Source organism: Andrographis paniculata, unplaced genomic scaffold, assembly GCF_009805555.1.
Source record: "Andrographis paniculata isolate CXL003 unplaced genomic scaffold, ASM980555v1 Contig12END, whole genome shotgun sequence".
Taxonomy (NCBI): Eukaryota; Viridiplantae; Streptophyta; class Magnoliopsida; order Lamiales; family Acanthaceae; genus Andrographis; species Andrographis paniculata.
Window position 1 is genome coordinate 718,259 of NW_026137402.1, and position 14,632 is coordinate 732,890.

Sequence of the window (14,632 nt, forward strand, 5' to 3'; positions counted from 1 at the left end):
CGATATAAACAATTTTTCCGGGTCATTGGACCCTTTTATTTGGCCGAAACCAAATCCCTCAACTCAACTATACTGGCCCACCTTGATCCAATGGGCCATAAAGCGAAGTCCTAGCCACCATTTTTTGCACTCAACATATATATATATATATTGATACATTTTTTTAAATTTTTTCATAGGCAAAATTTTCATTTTCAATTAAAACAAATGTAATAATATACAATTTCAATTTTTATGTACAGTAAATATATATATATATATTTAAGATTGTTGTACAGAAAAGTGAATAGACTTTTTTGACCTTTCTTAATCGATCAATAACTTCAATTATACAAGACTACGGAAATTACCTATATGTACAAATAATTGATTTAAATTACAAAGTTAGACAATTTAGACAACATCATCACACACACTATTTCAGGGATATAATTGTCAATTTATGTAGGAATTCGTAGAACTTCTCATATATATGTGTTAGATATATATTAAAAAAAAATCGATGAATAGTAAAAATTTGAAAATCTCTCAAACAAACACACTCTATATATAAATTTTTTACAGAAAAATCTCATCAAATATTATTATTCTCTTAATTTTACATAATTTATTACTTTTTATAATTTCTTTTTTTTGAAATATTATTATACACGGTAATCTCATGTTAAATTGTTATCTTAATTAAATTATTTAGTTATTTTAATCTTAAATTATAATTACTTTTACTATACAATAATTATTTTTACTAATATACTTCTTAATTAATTACTATTTATATTTTACTTAAATTCTCGTATTAACATTAATAGACCCAAATTATCTAGAATGGAGGGAGTATAATACTAGATTCAATTTAATTTTTCAAATCAAATATAAAGAAATACACTTATGTAGACTATTCTAATATATATATATATATATTGTGTGTTCAAATCGGTTGTAGCATAAATTATGTGGACTAATTTCATAAGCTATGCTATATATACGGATAATTGGGTTTAAATGACCATTTGCATAAAATCCTTTGAATCCAGTCTCTCTTATAAAATTTTTGCATTGCGCTCCCTACTTTATGAGTTTATTTGCTCTATCGTCCCTCACCACTCAATTTATTGTAACGGTCTGAAATCAATCGTTTTCTTTCACGCGAAATCATAGAATAAACCAGAAATTGCGAAATCGAAGCCGTCGTCTTCTCACCCACAATTTTTCTGATCTTGAATACTTATCAATTTCTCAGTTTCCGATCTCGAACACCCATCTCTCCCCTGCGAAATAGACTTCGCCATCCGGCTGGTTGTGCAATGTCTCCAACAAAAAGCGATGGATTTCAGGATCTTCGAAGGTTTCGCAGGTTGATCAAATGGCAATCGAATACTCAAGACTTCATGGCCATATCATTTATGTATACCTTCATGCATGCACCAATCAATTCATGAAATATCACGTTCATCGCCCTCTAGTAGGTCACTTTGGTATTCTTGAGCCAAAGGGCATGAGTATCCACTCAAAGACGCCGATTGCCCCAGGGCAGCGGAAGACCATCTTATGAACAACCTCCTCAGCCAAGTAGATTTAGTTATACCCAGAATACTCATCCATGAATAAAAGAACCTCATACCCAGTTGTGAAATCTACGAGCATGTCAATGATCAGCATCACATACTCGTCATGCGAGGTTGCCAAGTTGAGATTCTGAAAGTCAATACAGATTCAAATCTTCCCGTTCTTCTTCGCCATTGGTATGAAGATGGAAATCTACTATGGATACCTACATGTCCGGATAAAGTTGGCCTTGAGAAGCTTTTTGGCCTCCTCTTTCACCTTTGGCAATAATTCCAGATTAAAGTGCTTTGGGAGATGTTTAAAGGGCCGATATAATGCCTTAGTAGGTAGGTGGTGCTCCACCAGGCTCCTTGATAGCCTCGGAATCTCATGATAGTCTCATGAGAAATAATCTATGAACTCCCGAATCAAAGTGATCATTTTCTCCCTTTGTTCTACGTCTAGAAAAGCGCTAAATTAACCTCATTCAGCGGATTTTATGCCTCAAATGGTGGTGTAGCTTGTTGGATTGAGGTGGCTGAGGAGGTGCCTCTGCCTACCTATTGGGAAGATAAGCAGTATGAACTCCGGCATATGTGAATGGCAGCCAAACATGTCTACCCTTATTTCCAAATTCTGCAAGATCAGGTCATCATTCATGATGAACTGACAGGCTGTTGGGCCATGTGTTGGTCTCGATTTTGATTTCAAACTTTTTCATGGTTAGATTGCATACCTTCCAAACTCTGACATCTTTCAACATCATGGACAAAAGGTAGACATCAAGTGAGTAGTAGGCGGCCTCTGCGGAGTGAACTTCCATGGCTGGGTCAACCTCTGCCTCGACCGTCTCAACATGATCTCATTTCCAGAATATGACCTTCTGATGTAGAGTCGAAGGGACACACTAGGTAGTATGGATCCAGTCTCTTTCAAGGATAGTCGAGTACTTAGGCGTCTCTTCAATGACAAAGAAGGTCATCTGGTCGGTCTTGGTTCCAACCGTCACATTGGCTATCAACACCTCTGTTGTTGTATGGGCATTTTCTATAAATTTGGTTGTCAACATTATCATCGAGATGAGGTCATTCCAACTTGCGATCTTTCTTAAAATTGATAAGTTTATCACATTGACGGAAGCTCCCCCTTTGACCAAGACCTTGTTCATTGCCCGTCCATCAAAATATATTGTGAGGAACAAAGGCTTTAAATAGTGCGTGCTTTTATCCACCAACTTTTTAAATATTTCCAGTTCCAAGCAGTTGTTTAGAATGTTGACGTCCTGCTCCCTCCAGCATAATGGACTAGCCCCTTCGACCATCACATCCACTTGAAGGTAGGTTGGTTGAACGTGAAGAGCCTTAAATTCCCGAGGCAAAAATCCTATCACGATGACCTTGAAGTCACCTTCGTAATGTAAGGCTTCTTCAAGGTCTCAATTAAGCGCTAATCTATCTAAACTTACTTCTGATACCTCATTGTAATCGAGCACGTCAATCATCGGCTCATCCTTTGAAACTTAGACCGTTTCGATGTTGCAGAAGACTGTTGGTCGGAAGGATATTTATCCTTTGGTAGAGCATGCTTTGGCCTTCATTTCTGTCAGGCCCGAAGCTAATGGCATAAATCTTTTTTATTCAAATTCGGCCTTTCAGAAGCTGCTTTCTTGATTTCCGGTTGTTGTTTCCTGCCTGACCTTCCTCATAGAGTCGGACAGCTCGACATTTTCGTTGCATTCTCATTTTTTAAAGACATAGTGGGAGGCCTCGACCTCTACTTATTCTGGTTCACAGCCCAACTTTCATCCTTTGGCGCCTTCTCGGGATGGTGTGTCAGATGTAGCGTGATTACCACTTGATCAATTAAGGTCACTTCAGACCTCTCTATCATTCTCAAAGTTTACTTCTACAATCGTATTGCTAGAAGAAAGTCTATCTTACACCGAACTCCTCGGAGGTTTAATCGATCTTCCAAGCCTCTCAAACACTGGTCTTCAAAGTTCCACCTTCCTGTTATCTTTTCCAGACCCTGATACTGACCTTTTAGCCCTTTCCGGACGAACTCCAATGGCATTTATAGGTGCTGAGAATGGTTCAGTGTCGACCTTCATTTTAGGTTTCTTGGTCAGCCGAAGGCGGCCTTTCTTGATGGCTTTCTACATTGTATTCCAGAACGCAATGCAATTTTTGACTTGGTGTCTACAAAGCCCGTGCCACTTGCATTTCGACTTTCCATTCGGCTCCTCATCCGTCAGAATTTATTGTCCTTTGTTGAGATAGAGTTGGTATCCTTCAGGAGGTACTTGAAAATCTACTTTGTTCTCATGATATCAAAAGATTATGACATCTTTTCATTTTTCTCCTTTCGCCGGGGTGGCTTAAGAGCCGGGCACGTGTAAGTCCCCCCTTGGAGATCTCAGCCATGAAGATCTCCTTTAGTTCATCATCGGCTTCGAAAACTTTCTATTGGGCATAAACATGATGTTTTTGTTTCAAAAATTTTGATTTTGGGCTGTTTGAGCATCCATCAAGAGTTTTTCAGCCTTCACGGATTTGGACGTCAACTTTCAGAAATTTTGTTATTTCTGAAGAGAAAACTTATTGCGAAGTTGAAGCATCATGTTGTCTATCGCTATGTTCACCACCTGGTTTTCCTGTATGCGAACTTGGCACCTACTTTTTGACCTTCTGAATTATTTTAGAAACTGCTTAACCGATTTCTCGCTATGCTGATGCAGATTTTTTAGGTCTGATACAATCACCTCTAGGAGGGGGTTGTGGAAACGTTCATGGAAGGCCCTATCTAGGTCTGCCCACTTATGGAAGGAGTTTGGGGGCAGTGAAGCATACCAGGTGAAGGCCAGGCCAGTCAAAGACAATGAGAATAACTTAAGTTTATACCAACCATTATTCTCGAACTCCACTCCACATTGAGCCGTGTATCGGCTAACTGATTGTAAAGCGAGTCTTCCTCTAAAAATAGCAAAAACTCATGCATCTGAGCATTTCAGGGTAATGGGTGATCTAGGGCAATGTAATCCGGAAAAGACCTTCGATAGTGGGGCTTTGTGGGTAGTCAAACTGCACATTCGATTGCCTAAAGATTTATGATAGGATACGGCAGCGGTGCTAGTTAAGCCTGCCCCCTAAGCCGTTCGGGAGCTTCCTGAATGGGCGGCGGATTATGTAATGCTGGTTGCGGTAAGGCCTGAGGAGCAGGCCTCCGATGTGGGAAACAAGCTCATATGCCTTCCACGGCTTCTCCGAAGGCTAGTGTCTGATGCAATGACATATTTCTAGGTTTCGGCATCACTGTCTATGTAGGAGATCCGTAGCCATGTTGTAACTCGGGTGCAGCAGAGAGTTGGCCTTCCCGACAGTTCCTTACCCCTAACATGTTGGGATGGTGCCAGAACTAATGCTTTTGGTCCCCTTGCTATTTCAAGATGTGGTGGGATAAATGGATGTGTTGGAGCAATTGTTGTCCCTGCCCCCATGCACATGAAGTTCCTTGCCCAGTTGTCGAATTCCCATGAAGGCTTGGAGTGGGAGCGGGAGCATTAAATGTTTTTCCAGCGACGAGAGGATTCTCTTGCCATTATAGGGATGGGGGTACTGTTCTGAAAGTCATTCCGAGTCCATCAGTCAAAGGCGACCCGAAGGAGGCCTGCCCCGATGACATTTTGAACTCCCCTACGTTTTGGATGTTAAACGGATATTCTCCAAATCCAATGCTCTTAACAAAAAGAGTGATATCACCGTATATGAGCATCTGAGATATTGGATCTTCTACAAAACATTTTGTAAGACTCGTCGGAGGTCCAATTTTTGGTTGCCTGGATGGAACCGGCCATCGATGCTTTGCCCTTCTCCGATCTTGCTCTTGAAGGACACTGGTAGGAATGCTGATGATCTGATATGGCCTTTCAACAGTTGTGGATCCCTCGTCGTGTGGAACAACGTTGGGCATGGGATAAGTTGACTAATCGCCGACGGTTTTCTTGTTCTTAGACATCTCTAAAGTCATCGGCGGCGGCAATTTTTTCTTCCATAGTTGCATATAAGATCACGAGATATTAGAGTTCCACTAGGCGTGCCAAATCTGTTATAGTAAAAAATCACTACCGATGGTCTAATCGGAAGAGCCTATCATAATCGATTCATTCGTAGAGTTCCCCGACCTCCTTAAGTTAATATCCACACTATCTCGCTATGATAGTATAATTAACATGGCAAGAAGACAATAATTTGGACTTGTAATATAAAAAAAAGCGCTAAGAATTGAAATATAGAAAGTCGGAATCTATTAAGTTGGTAGAGGAAATAAGACAAAGATGTAAAAAATAATCTAAAGTGCTAAAAGAAAACTATTTTGCAGAGGAAAAAATACATCGAAGTCGAATAAATTTCCCCCAAATGTGTCTGGAATCTTGGTGGAATGCCTCGTTGGAACAAATTTTATATCTTCCTAAATTCTCTTCACAAAAATCTCAACTTCCATTCCACAAAGTAGTTCCATGTCACCTCCTAACCAAGTCCATATCTCAATTTACTCCCGTGGACTGTTACAAGATTGGGCCGGCCTGATCGGTGGGACAGGTAAGCCGGTTGCTCGCTTTGGGCCTTTGGGTGCAAGATAGGAGTTAGGCCGGTTTTGAAATTTTTTCTTCTGGTAAATTACATTAATATAACTCATTTTTATAAAAATCATTAAAATATATATAATTTTATGAATTTAATTATAATCAAAATAATTAATTAATAATATTTGTATCATTGACCTATTAAAATTATTAATATGATATGTAACAATAATTATGAATTCTTATTGTCGTAAGTATTTAATACGAAATATAATTATTAGTATGACTTATTTTTACGAGAATGGTTAAAAATTAAAAATTTGATTTTAATCAAAATAAGTAATTATTTTATAATATAAATTGTCATACAACATTCATATATATAATTATGATAATTATAATTTTTGTATTGTTTAAATTGAGATAAAATATCATAATTGTTAGTTTGATTCACTTTTATATATGAACCAATTACAAAATAATATTAGAAAAAATTAAAAATTAGTTCTATTATTGAAAGCAATGTGAAAATAAAAAAATATTTTTATAAACATTCTGAACAACAACAAACATCAATGACTGTAATTTTGGCGTTGCTTTTGCTGCTGTTTCCTAAAACAATATAATTTCTACTTGGGCCGAATTGCCAGAGCAACCTTCCCTTCCCTTCCCTTCCCTTCCCTTCCCCTTGAATGGAGACTGGAGACTGGAGACTGGAGACTCCATCTCGATCAGCTGATGCCATTCCCAACTTTTTCTCCAATTTCCTTCCGCTACAATAGATAGATTAGGGTTTGCGAATTGGAGGTGAGAAGAGAGAGCGATGGGCGGAATGAGATTGAGGTGCTACTTTAATTTAGGATATTAATTTTAGTTTTTAATGTTATTTTAGTTTTAGTTAATTGATTTTAAGTTATGTAATTTGGATTTATTTAGTTAAATGTGTCTTATATTTTTTATTAGAAGGTAGTTTGATTTAATAATTGATTTTTTGATTTTGTGTTTTAATTTATATGTAAAATAATATTAAAAAAATTAAAAGGATATTTGTAATTTATTCTCACATAAAAATTTATTAAAAAGGAAATTATATATAACGCTTGTCATTGGATAGTCAAAGATAAATGTAACTCTGGAATTGGAAGAAATGAGCATGATATATGATTAGCTGATAAGTTATTTAATTACTATTAATTGAATTGGTTGTACGATAGTAATGTATTAAATTAAAACGGCGCCATTTATTCTTCCACGCTTAAATGAATATTGAAACATAATAGAATAACGTGTTTGTTTTGTGGTTTGGTTTTGAAAGATTTTTTTTTTTTTTTTTTTTTTTTTTAAATATAGAAAATGATGTATATAATATAAAAATAATAAGGGAAAAAATCATTTTTGGTCCTAATATAATCAAAATTTATCAATTTTAGTCCAAATATAAAATTTTTATCAATTTTATTCTCAATATAATCAAAACTTATCATTTTTATCCCAATATAACCAAAAATCATTATTTTTGATCCCAACATAAATTTTTTATCAATTTTAGTCTCAATATAAACAAAACTCATCATTTTTTATCCTAATATAATCAAACCCTATTTTTTTTTCCCACCACCAACAAACCAATATAAAATATGATTACAATAAATAAAAAATAAAATAGTATTAAACATTAGGGCTATTCAATTTATTAATACATAACAAACCATCTAACAGTATTGAAATATATTTATGATTATTTTCTCTTTACTTGTTAGCATTGTTGAAAGTCAAATTGCAATTTATAAATGTGGCAGATTATTTGTTTTGAATTATTTTGCCACAGAATATATATATTCATACATATATTTCAATACTGTTAGATGGTTTGTTATGTATTAATAAATTGAATAGTCTTATGTTTACTACTATCTTAATTTTTATTTATTGCAATCACATTTTATATTTATTTGTTGGCGAGAGACCAAAAAAGATAAAATTTGATTATATTTGGACAAAAAATGATGAATTTTGGTTATATTGAGACTAAAATTGATAAAAAAATTTATACTGAGACCAAAAATGATGAATTTTGATTATATTAGGACCAAAATTGATAAGATTTTTATATTGAGACCAAAATTGATGAATTTTAGTTATATTGGGACCAAAAATGATTTTTGTCACAAATAATAAATATAAATAGTATATTAAATTTTAGAAAAAATATGTTAAAATTTTTCTAAGTAAAAGTAGAAAGATATTTTCAATCTAAATTTTATTATTCATTGTTTTTTAAAGAAAAAAAATACTAAATTAACTTTTCAATTTTTTATCTTTTTATTAAACAAAACAATAATTTTACAATTGAAATATTATATGAGTATATATATTTAAATAATATAAAAACTATTTCAATTTAAAGTTATTATTCTAAAGGGAAAAAAATTAATTTTGGTCCCAATATAATCAAAATTTATTAATTTTGGTCATAATATAAAAAAAAACTCATAATTTTAGTCATATTATAAATAATTTCAACCAATTTTGGTCTCATTATAAACAATTTCTATCAATTTTGGTCTCACCGTTAAAAAATTAACGGAAATTGATGACGTGGACATAACGGAGGTGACGTGGCAGCTGACCTGGAAACTACACGGCCATGTATATTTCAGTGTATAATTTTATATGACCATGTCGATACACGTCCATGTATAATTTTACATGGTCGTGTACATTTCTGTTTTAGTCTAAAATTTTATTTTTTGTTATATTTTTTTTAAAAAAAATTATTTTGAATTAAAGTAATTAATATAGTTAAAATGAACAAGATCAATACTAATCATAATATAATTAAAATTTATCAATTTTAATCCAAATATAAAAATTTATAAGATGTATTCTTTTGAAATATTTTATCTAAAATTCTATTATTCATAAAAAAAATTTCTCTTACAAACATTCAATTACACAACTATTTTTTAATTTTGTATATTATAGTAGTATTAAAAATTAATTTATTATTGAGTAAAAATCATTTTGTTCCCATTCAATATCATAATTATCAATTTTGGTCCCATTAAAAAAAATTTATCAATTTTGGTCTCACTCAAATGAAAATTTATCAATTTTAGTCCCAAGATGGTTGACTGGGACTGAACAGGGCCGTGTTGGCTTGAACATGGCCGTGTTGGATGACTCGGAATGTGACTGGACGTTCCAGGCAGCCAACACGGCCGTGTTGATTACCCGCACTTATGAACACCGCCGTGTTCCTGCCCGTGTTCTGAACATAGTCATGTTCCTGCCCATGTTCTCAACACAGCCATGTTCTAGGCTATATTCCTACCCATGTTCTCAACACAACCATGTTCTATACCATATTCACGACCATGTTTTCAGTATAATCATATTGTAGGTCATATATATTATTATTTTCACTTTTTGGTTAAAATTATTTGATATATATATATTTAAAGTTTAACAAAAATATTTTTTATAATTATTTCATAATATAGAAAATAATCAATTTTTAATATTTTAAAAATATATAAAAATAATAATATATTAATATATATATATTTTTAATAAACATCATTATATATATTTTTTAAAAATTTATGTAAAAATTTTAAAATATTATTTTAAATTAATTATTTTTATAAATTATAAATTAAATTTATTATTCAAAATAATATTTTAAAAAATAGTTTGTAATTATTTTTCAAAAAAGAAAAGTGACATGGGATGTGGGACGGATAGAAACGGCAATGTGGACATGGTAAGTGGGACGAGAGAGTATTATTAAAAATATATATTACTATATTATTATTTTTATATATTTTTTAAATATTAAAATTGATTACTTTTTATATTATCAAATAATTGTAAAAAATATTTTTGTTAAATTTTAAATATATATATCAAATAATTTTAACCAAAAAGTAAAAATAATAATATATATGACTTACAATATGATTATATTGAAAACACGGTCGTGAACATGACCTAGAACATGACTGTGTTGAGAACATGGGCAGGAACATGGCCTAGAACATGGCTGTGTTGAGAACATGGGCAGGAGCATGGCTGTGTTCAGAACACGGGCAGGAACACTGGCAGAAACACAGTCGTGTTCATAAGTGCAGGGTAATCAACACGGCCGTGTTGAGACCAACACGGCCGTGTTGGCTGCCTGGGACGCCCAGTCACCTTCTGAGTCATCCAACAGGGCCGTGTTCAAGCCAACACGGCTGTGTTCAGTCCCAGTCTTGGGACTAAAATTGATAAATTTTCATTTCAGTGGGACCAAAATTGATAATTATGATATTAAATGAGACCAAAAATGATTTTTACTCTTTATTATTTCAATACAGTAATTTTGGATGTTTAGATAAATTATTTTGGTAAATAGTAGAATTTTAGACAAAATCTTCAAAAGAACATACTCGATAAATATTTATATTTGAACTAAAATTTATACATTTTAATTATATTATGATTATTATTGATTTTCTTTATTTTAACTATATCAACTATTCTAAATTCAAAAACAAAAAATTAAATAAAATAACAAAAAAATAAAATTTTAGACCAAAACAGAAAGGTACACGGCCGTGTAGAATTATACATGGTCTTGTAACAATATGGTCATGTATAATTGTATACTGAAATATACATGGTCATGTAACAATATGGCCGTGTATAATTGTACATGGTCGTATAATAACATGGTCATATATAATTATACACTAAAATATACATTGTCATGTAACAACATGGCCGTGTATGTTAAGATTGGGCTTCTTACTCTTGGCCCGTGTTGAGTTCACGTGATGGGCCTGACCCAATCTCTCTCTTGTGGTTGAGTCCACACACACACATATATATATATATATATATGCATATACCTAGCTTCAATACAACACATTCTTCATCCATCACAAATCCATCACCGCCGTCGCTACTCACTACATTCATTCACTAGCACTCACTGTGCACATCACCACCGCCATCACCATTATCCATACACATTCATTCACACACAAAGCACTACATCACTGTGATTATTAGAATCACTTCATTCCATTTTTACTGTTTTCTATCACTAACATCCTTTTTTAGTTCTTCTTCATCTTCGCTCCTTTCCACAGTTACTTGGTTCGATTTACTGCATATTGGTGAGTGTTCTCATAATTGCTGGTGTTCGAGGATCTGGAAGGCACCTTTGTGACCGGCTGACTTACAGCTGCACTGGTTTGGTTACATTCTCCCTCTTTTCTGCTTATGAGGTGATCTAGTGTGTTCATAAATATGTTTGAGTGTTTCGATGTGAACACGGTGCCTATCCATAGTTGATTCATGTGTAGAGACATGCTCTGTTAGATCCTTTGTGATCAAGGCGTGTATTGTTTGAAACTCGTCTCCTCTGTACATCAACACATTGGATAATAAATACCACTTGGAGTGTAGGCTTTCCTCACTCCTTACTATAAAAGTTATGTTCCTTGCTTGCCTTTGGTTTGTTAATATGGTATCAGAGCTATTTTGACATTCTCTTGTGTTTGCAGGTGTCAATAGTTGATCCAGCTGTTTCTTGTGGTAAGTATAAGGTGGATTGAGTCATTCTCTTTACTCTATCCTCGATGGGGGAACATATCACTCAAGCCTATGGTATAGCTAATAATTTTTCTCAAGTTACTGCAAGTCTATATGATCCATTGTTTCTTCACCCTTCAGATTATGCCAATACCTCTCTGATTTCATGTGTTTTAACTGGTTGTGAGAACTTTGTTATTTGGAACAGAGCTATGACCATTGCTCAAATAGGTAAGAATAAACTAAAATTTGTTGAAGGTAATGTTCCTATGCCCTCTGATCCTGAGCTTATTGAAAATGGAACATGTGTAATGTTGTGATAATGTCTTGGTTATTGAACTCTGTTGATAAGTCAATTTACAGAACATTAGTCTTCTATGAAACATCTGATATGTGGAAAGACATTAAGAGTACGTATGGAGAATAGTGGAGCTAGTATATATGCAATTCTGAAACAAATAGCGAGTTGTAGACAAGGGAGTGATAGTGTAAATACATACTACACTAATCTGAAACAATTATGAGACCATGCAACATCCATTAAACGTTTAGATCGTTGTGTATGTAATGCTAAAGCCTCTTTGGATAGATATGAACAAACTCAACAGTTAGTCCAATTCCTTATGGGTCTAAATGACAAGTTCTCTGTTGTTAGAAGTACAATTCTTACTATGAATCCACCTCCATCAGTCAAAGAGGCTTATAATCTAGTGAGTCAAGAGGAGTCTCACAAAAATATATGTGATGAGAGTGTTACTTCAAAAACCAGTGGTGCATTTGCTGTTAAAAGGCCAATAAGGTCTAATGCTAAAAATCCAAATCTTAAATGTTCACACTATGGTAGAACAGGTCACTTGGTTGAGAGGTGTTATCAATTGATAGGATATCTAGATAAAAGATAGATTTTTAAAGTAAACAAAACTCCTTCTGTTTCTGCTAACAACACCTTTACTCAACATGAAAATAATGAATCTTCAATATCTTCCACTAAGGTTTCTCTAATGCCTGGTATCTGTGATGAATTGATTAGGCTTCTGCATGAGAAGAAGGGCACTGACTCTCCCCGGTTCAACATGGCAGGTATGTCTTCCAGTCATTTGTGTAACTTGGTTATGTGTAATGATTGGGTAGTCGATTCTGGAGCTACAGATCATATGGTAGCTGATAGTACTCTCCTCTAAGATGTTAAATCTATTTAAGGTGGTCCTTTACATGTTACCCTACCTACTGGAAAATTTGCCACTGCGATTGAATTAGGAAAATTGCATTTAAGTAATACTATTGTCTAGAAGATGTGTTGATTGTCCCCGAGTTCAATTTAAACTTACTCTCTGTCAGTAGGCTTACTGCTCTAGGTACTGTTTATGTAACCTTTTTGAAAAATGCTTGTGTAATTCAAAGTGTTTCAGATGGAAATGTGTTGGGGTCAGCTAAACTTATAGGAGGACTATACAGATATGATAGTCTTCAGTCCAAGGGCGGGCAGCGCCTCTGCTCTAATGCTAGAGCAGAAGACAGCCTCGACTTGTGGCATTTTCGTCTAGGACATCCATCTTACGAGGTGTCAAACCTTCTGTCTAGCTTACAAAATTCAGTTTGTGACATTTTTCATTTGGCAAAGCAAACTAGAACTCATTTTCCTCTTAGTGATCATAAATCAAAAGCTCTGTTTGAACTGGTTCATGGGGATGTTTGGGGTCCATATCATGTCGAAACCAGAGATGGTTTCAAGTACTTCCTTACACTTGTAGATGATTTCTCTCGTGCTACTTGGATTTTCTTGTTGAGGAACAAATCTGAAGTGTCTACATGTTTGAAAGAGTTCATTGTCTTAATTGAAAATCAATTTGATAAAAGTATCAAGGTGTTTAGATCACATAATGGAACTGAATTTGTAAACTATTCCCTCACTGATTTTTTTACAAACTCTGGCATAGTGCATCAAACATCTTGTACTTATACTTCTCAACAAAATGGAGTTGTTGAACGTAAACATAGACATATCTTGAATGTAGCTAGAGCCCTTATGTTCCAAAGTTCTTGTCTTGCTAATCTATGTAGAGATTGTGTTCTCTTTGCAGTCCACATAATAAATAGGCTCCCAACTCCTCTTCTTGATAAGAAGAGCCCCTTTCAGGTAGTCCATGGGCGAAAGCCAGAACTAAACACGATGAAAGTGTTTGGTTGCCTTTGTTATGCTACTAACTTGAACCTCTTCGATAAGTTTTATCCTCGAGCTAGACGTTGTTGTTTCCTTGGATATGCTGAGAATAAGAAGGGTTACAAGGTTTTAGATTTAGAAACCTTTACCGTGTCTGTCTCATGTGATGTTGTTTTTTACGAGTCTATGTTTCCGTTCCAGTCCACTATAAGAACAGGTGATGATGTTTCTTCTGCTTGTAATTTTGTGCCTTCATTTGGTGTCTATGATGATCCTTTTGAGATTTGTGAAGGTATTCATCCGATAACACCCTTGGATGAGATTCAGACTCCATCTCTGAATCAGCAACCAGGTGTTACCGATGTTGGCAACACAAATTAGTGTTCTGATCCTGTTATCGTGACAGAATCAACTGATTTAAATACTGAGGCATGTCCCAATAGAAGTCTGTCGAGCAGAAGACGTTGCCTACCCTCCTACCTTTGAGTACCAAGTCTCTATAGGTAGTGCTGCAGTTAAGTATCCTCTTAGTGCTGTGTGTCATCTTCCAAGAGGTCTGTCTAATGAAAGCCTTTGCTTATTAGCCAACTTAGATAAGTTAGTTGAGCCTCAAAGTGTTCGAGAAGCCATGCTTGATCCCAAATGGAAAGAGGCTATGGATCTCGAAATGAAGGCTCTTGTGGATAATAAAACCTGGGTTGTTTGCGATCTGCCTAAGGATAGAAAGTCGATTGGTTGCAAATGGGTGTTTAAAATTAAGT